Source organism: Lactuca saligna, chromosome 9 (assembly GCF_052625555.1).
Source record: "Lactuca saligna cultivar CGN05327 chromosome 9, ASM5262555v1, whole genome shotgun sequence".
In the NCBI taxonomy this organism is placed as follows: domain Eukaryota; kingdom Viridiplantae; phylum Streptophyta; class Magnoliopsida; order Asterales; family Asteraceae; genus Lactuca; species Lactuca saligna.
Genome location: NC_136425.1, coordinates 187,346,167 through 187,353,561, shown reverse-complemented (window position 1 = coordinate 187,353,561; position 7,395 = coordinate 187,346,167). Strand labels below are relative to the sequence as shown.

General features: G+C 35.0%; 1 non-coding gene across 1 annotated transcript; it reads left to right on the top strand.

The window, feature by feature from the left end:
* Positions 1-588: 588 nt before the first annotated feature.
* On the top strand, positions 589-695 carry LOC145019114 (small nucleolar RNA R71). Its single transcript, XR_013667432.1, has one exon. It is a non-coding gene; the product is annotated as a small nucleolar RNA R71 (small nucleolar RNA).
* The last annotated feature ends 6,700 nt before the right edge of the window (positions 696-7,395 follow it).

Sequence of the window (7,395 nt, the reverse complement as noted above, 5' to 3'; positions counted from 1 at the left end):
ATTGCAACATCGGTATCGTTATGCCTTTTCTCGGACGCGACTACGAATCTTGTAAGCATGTCTTCCAAATCAGATTTCTTTTCTTGCACCGGTTCCTCCTTTTGATAAAAACCTCTTGATTTTTGCCTATACTTTTTCTCCTTCGCCTTCTTGTACTCATCATAAGATAGCCATTCTTTCTTTGGTTTTCGCCAATCATCATTGTATCTATCACAACTTGAATAGCACACTTGAGCTTTCTGATTCACGTTCACATCAAGATCACAATCTTTAGTAAGGTGAGGTCCTCTACAGTTTCTACATCCCACTCTAATGGCACGGATAGATTGGTCCATCTTAGTCATTCTTCGATCCATGCTCTCCAATTTTTCCATCATCGCTGCCATGTCATCGGAAATATAGTTCATCACCCCCCGAGTTGAGTCATTCCTTGGGTTATGATATTATCTAGAGTGCTTAGAGAATTCTTCAATGAGCTCCTTAACTTCCACCAAATTTTTCTTTGTCAATGGGCCTTGAGAGTCAAGGAGTTGTCTAATGGTAACATTTACTCCATCATAGAAAATGGAGACTTCTTGTTGAACGTTCAAGTCATTGTGGGGGCATTTCCTCAACAAACCTTTATATCTCTCCCACGCCTCATATAGTGACTCACCCGGTTGTTACTCAAAGTTGGCAATGACTTTCTTCAATTTTGCTATTTTTGAAGGAGGGAAAAATTGGTTAATGAATTCTTCATGCATTTTCACCCAAGTGGTGATGGATCCTAGGGGAAGTGATTTCATCCAATCTTTCGCAGCCCCCTTAAATGTGACCGGTAGCATACGAAGCAAAACAGTCTCGTGAGGAACGTTCGGGATTGTGAAATAGTCGGCTATGTTGTTGAACTTGTCGATGTGCTTGTACGGGTCTTCGTGATCTTTCCCGTAGAATGGGATATTCTTGAGTTGAGCGAGAATGTGGCTTTTAGCTCAAAGGTAGCAGTTACTGGAATTGCGGGTTGCACTAGTCCCGGGCCGGTATCATCACACATCCTCTTCTTGTATTCACCCATGGTGAGATCTGCAATGTTAGCCATGGTGTTATTGGGCTCACCTTCTAAGTCGCTTTCTTCTTCTTTGGTTTCTGTTTTGTACTCGGTGTCTTTTTGCTTAGGGTCTTCGTCCGTAAATAAGGTGATGGATTCTCCAACTTTCTTGCTCTTTTTCTTGCTAAAAGCTGATTTGAGGCTCTTAAATGGCGACTTCTTTGGTGTTGAAGATGATTTTACGGTTTTGTCTTTGTCCTTCCTAAGAGCTGATTCCGGGTTTGCAAGTGGCGGGATCAAGGGTGTGCCTGATCCTCGGGTCAAAAAATACCTTAAATAAACAGAATACACGTGTAAAAAGAACAAAACAAAACTAAAAACGAAACTGAAAATTCGCCTTGGACTCGCCGAGTACCTGCGAATGGACTCGACGAGTTCGAGGGTAAAACAGAAAAAAATATATCAAAAATCCTAAAAACAGAAAAACTAAAACAGTGCCAAAAACTTGATCTCACAAAAAGGATCAATACTACTAAAGCAGTAACTTTGTGCAAGATAGATCTCACACAAATGATCGATAATACTAGCAACTAAAATTTATTTTAGAACCGTTCCCCGACTATGGCGCCAAAAACTTGATGTGTGTGAAATGCACTAGTTTTAATCATACTTTTTTAAATATGATTTAGACACACAAAGGCGGTGTACCTGTCAATTGGTGGTATAATTAAGCAAGCAAGGTATTTAACACAAGGAACAGTAAATAAACTAACTACTAAATTATCTAAAAGAAATTAATAAAAGGAAAAGTTTTCTCTAGTTTTGCAAGGCTAGAAACTTAAACAATTAAATAAGACTCAAACTAAGCAACTAACAGCTAAAGCAGTTAAACAATCAATTAAATTCAATAATGGAGAAGACTTCTATTTAGGTTCGATTCATTTACTCCTATTATTGATTTTATGGCAAGTGCAATGGATTAATTGTTATTGGCTACCGATTAATGTGATTAGGTTCACGTTCGCTATTACTAATCCTTAAGAAACAAATCAATTCAAGTAGTGATCCAGTGATTAAACTAATAAATTTCCTAGTTTATTGATTCGGGTTAAGTAAGACTTGTAATTAGCTAACTAATTCAATTAACCTCTTGATGATGGTTCGTCATACAAGCTCACACATTAACTTACCTATTTTCTAGTTAACCCTAGTTTCACATTTGCTATTCCTAGGCACATAACAATGTTTTCACATAAATCATATGAGATAAGAAATTAAGAGATGTCCATGCAACTTAATATACTTGTTAATTAATAGAAAATAGTTGTTGCTAACACATAACGGTCTCTAACAAGCTTAACAAAACAAAACTCACCAATTACAATTAATCCAACCATAAAATCAAGTCATAGTCATATATTCATCTACCCTAAACAGAAGATATGAGTTTTAGCTCGTGATTACAACATAAAGTAGCTCAAAAACAAAATCTAATAGTTCACACATAGTTCAAACAAAAGATTAAAGTAAAGAGTAAACTTAACTTGCCTTTTATCTTCTCAAAATTGAAGGCTAGGGTTGTTTCACGAGTTCCAGAGCTTCCAGCTGCACCTCCAGTCGTAATCTAATCCCCAAGGGTTCCAGAGAAGGGTTTGGTTTTGGGCAATTGACTCCTATTTATAGATTTCTGAAAACAGAGGCTACTCGACGAATCTAATAACCAACTCGCCAAGTCCCTCATTAAAAACCTGTGGCAAGGACTTCTATTTGCTTCGCGAATGTTCGTGTGGACACATCGAGTAGACATCCAACTCACCGAGTTCTTCAAGATTTTGACTCTTTTTCTTCTTTCTTTAATCCCCAAGCTCCCGATTACATTTCCCGCTTCCTTTTACTCCTGAGCACATCTTTTAGGCTTAATTAAGTACCTTTTGTCCATAAATTGCAATAAATTAGCCAAGAAGTATTAAAATTCTATACGAAATATATAGCTAAATATGCACATATCACATGCACATGCATGCTCCTTGCACATCCCATTTCAATGCTCTAAAACGCATTTTACGACACATTAAAGGTACAATCACTCATGGGTTACTACTCACAAAATCACCACCCAAGAAACTTCTAGCCTATACATACGCTAATTGGGCAGGTTATCCGGATACAAGACCTTCCACATCGGGTTATTGTGTCTATCTAGGAGACAACCTCATTTCATGGTCCTCCAAACGCCAGCCAACGTTCTCACGATCAAGTGATCAAGTGCAGAAGTGGAATATAGGGGAGTCGCAAATATAGTATCTGAGACATGTTGGATTCGAAACTTAATGCTTGAGCTTCATATTCCGCAAACTACAGCCACGTTGGTATATTGCGACAATGTTAGCATCGTCTACCTATCATGTAACCCAGTTCAACACCAACATACCAAGCACGTAGAGCTCGATATTCATTTTGTTCGGGAAAAAGTAGCTCGTTGTCAAGTTTGTATTTTTCACATTCCTTCTCGCTATCAAGTTGCGGATATCTTCACTAAGGGCCTGCCTCTCGTCCTCTTTGAAGACTTCAAAAACAATCTCAACATTCGTCATTTTCCCGATTCAACTGTGGGGGTATATTAGCCGATGATTATTCCCTTTCTCAATATGAGGAAGGTTTGTTATAGAAACTAGATTATACACCTTTATTGTTGATATAAATCCCATAAATAGAGATAGGCACTCTGTATACATGGATATCAATTATATCATTGTGGATCAACAGAAAATACAACATATTGCTATAACTAGTTACTAGTAGGAGATGATGGATCTTGTATTGATGCCAATCACATATATATTAAAGAAAAGAGTTGTAAATAGTACTCATGTAAATAACATTAAGTAATATAGTGCAAGAATGATCAATGAGGTCCAGTTCAACTAGGTGGAGGCACACTCCAAATTTCCCCTCCCAGGGGTTTATGGGGAATGGTGTTGAGTTCTATTTGCGTCCAAAGCAGTGAAGCCTCTTATTGGGAAACTGAATTGTTAAGGATGTTGTTGTTATCTCTTTAGTGAGGGATAGAACCCGGGTTCGTTGGCTGTTATGGCATCCTACCCTATTGAATGTCACAGCCCGCTACACCAAACCGCCATTCAATATATATATATATATATATATATATATATATATATATATATATATATATATATATATATATATATATATATATATATATATATATATATATATAGTGCTAGAATGAATAGTTGTATTGGATGTTCTTGGTACATACCATGTGGGGGTTATCAAGATAATGATCGTTCCATGTACCATTGAATGGTGGGGAAACTTGAACATGGTAAAATTTCATGATGATTAAATGGTGAAGCTACCTAGATGTGGTAAGCTTTCATAATGATTGAATGATGAGGCTACCCAAATATGGTGAATCTTCATGGTTATGGAATTAGGGGAAATCCGGGATAAAGGTTAGTACTTTGTTTTTGGTCCATTTAGGGATGCTTTGTGGATATAATTGTAACATATGCGCCTCTCATTTAATAGATGAATTGGCCGTTACAATTGATTATGTTGTTGCTTTCTTAGGAGTATATTATGATGTACTAATGATGCATATTCAAGAATTATATTTTAGATGCTCAAAGCTATGTTCAATGATCGTTGTTTTCATAGTCCATGATTGTTGGGGCATGTACTATTTAAATAGTTAAGGAAGTAACTTAGGTTTAAGATGACTTAATGTAATGTACTCACCTAATTTGGTTAGTGTATAGTTTTGCATAACTATGTTGTTGATACATCTTGTTAATAGGAATTCCACATGCTGTATAGCCAAATCTTTTAAAATAAACAAACTTTAGGTGTACATTGTATTAGAATTTAGGGTGATAAAAATTGAGAAACCAAATCTCAAATAAATATATGATTTATTAGAGCTTGTGTGGTGTTGAAACAAATTCATAGGATTAAGACCGATGGCATAATAATTTATTTTCTTTATGCCATCATAAAGATGTTCTCGCTTTTTTCCGTATGCCAGTCTTCTTTGTTGTTATTCAAACATCATGTTATATTGAAACTCATTCCAACTTTGTTTACTACATACCAAATGCTACTTTATTCATTTTTTTCACATCCAAAAAAAGAAGAGAAAAGGCATTTTTTTTTTCTTTGATATTAATCGATAGAAAATGAGTTTTTTCTCGACGACTATAGCACACACATATTTATTGGTGAATATATTGGTGCTTTGAAAGCAACCTCCAAACTATATATAATGTATCGGCTAAAACTCCTAGCACACATCTATCCTAATAAATAAAAATCATTTTGCCAAATGTCATCTTCTCATTAAATTTGCCACATGTAATTTTGTAAAATTTTTGATTAAATTTAAATCCACATGTCATTTTGTGGTTTTTTTAATTAAATCAATTAATATGACACATAATACTAAATTTATATATGTAAAGTATTAAATATATTTAATCTGATAATAAATGCAAAGAATCTTAAAAAATATATATGATATATTAAAATACATTGAATATGATAATAAATTTAAGACAAAACTGCAAAATTGGTCCTTGTGGTTTTCGAAAAACTTTGAATAGGGTCCAAAAAGTTTTCAACTTGCATGAAATATCCAAAATCAAAAACTTTCTGTGGTTTTAATCCAAAAAAACTTGAAAAGACGGTTATACCCTTTTGTTTTCTTTTTTGTATTTTTTATAATTATTCAAATACTATTTTAATTTAAAAATAAAAAGAAAAAAAATAATTATCCTCCATCCACCCCACTGTTCTCTCTCTCTCTCTCACACACACACACACACACATACTTCTCTCTTCATTGTACCCTTCTTCTCTCTTTAAATCGAGGTCTCTTTCTATCGTCTTCTTCATTTCACCTTTCACCTGCAAATCATGTGCAGCTGAAAAAAAAAAATCAAATGGAAAACACCTTCCTTTTCTCTCTGTCTCTCATTTCCGTCTTATACATGTAAGAATTAGTGATCCAAAAATAACAAAAACCTACATAAACACTCATTGCAACACAAACCCAACACCACCAAGGATTTCAACACATTAACATCAATAATGTCGATTTTAATAGCAGTTACTCCGCCACGCCTCCCTCGCCGATGACCCCTCTCAGACGATGCATGTAATTTCAACCCACATCCCGACGTGTCTTTCTCATTCCATACCCTCCCCTTGTCTTTCTCATACTAGATTAATTTGTTTCTCATATTTCAAGGCTCGATTTTAGGGTTTTGAATGTCCGATTCAAACATTTTAAACAGAAGACAAAGATGAAAGGACATATCTCTGCCCGTCAAGAAAAGCTTGAGATATAGTGACGGGCCCTAATTTCTGGTCTGTTCTTTAGAACCCTAAGTTCTTTGATGGTGGTGGTCTGGTGGTGTTGAGCAATTGGGTTTGGGGCTGCGACATCTTGAATGTAATAGAAACTTTGATCTGATCTTAAATGAAGTGTTGAGTAAATTGTATCCGGCACCATCATCTTGACCGAACAAACAACGTTCACCATTTATTGCAACCAAACCATCACCAGCCTTCGTCTTTCAGAGCAGAAATGGGTGCCTTCCTTACGCAGGTCCCTTAATCGAAGAGCCATAACACGACCACCACTGTTGTAACATCACTAACGATTTGATGCAGCCAAAACACCACCATGATGGATTGAAAATCGATCCATAAAGATGGGTTTCTTTAGAGATTAATTTGATGGATCGTTTACACACATGGGGTTTTAGAGAGATCGATTCTCTATATGTGTGGATATGAAAGAGAGAGAGAGAGGGAGAGAGAGAGATTTTATTTTCTATTTTTTACTTTTAGTTATTTAAATACCAAAATAAATAAATAAAATAGAAAAAAGAAATGAAAAGGGCAAAATCGACTTTTCAAGTGTATAAGGGACTAAAAACCCAGAAAAACTTAGATTTTGGACTTTTCATGCAAGTTGGAAAACTTTTGGACCCTATCCAAAGTTTTTTGAATACCATAGGGACCAATTTTAGAGTTTTATCTAAATTTAATGAATATGACAAAACAATCATTGATATTATGGATGATCTTCTTAATAGTGATTCTATTTATTCGTTAGAATATGTCTATTTATTTTGAAAATTTATTTTAAAAAATTCTTAATATTTAAACTTTGATATATTTTTTTAGGCTATGTTTGGCGGACTAGCTGAAAAGAAATAAAAAACTAGCTGATAGCTGAAAAGCTAGCTGATAAAAAATAACGTTTGGTAAAACTAGCTGAAAAGCTAGCTGAAATATATAAAATTACATAAAAGGACATGTAAGAATATGTGTTTCTATAA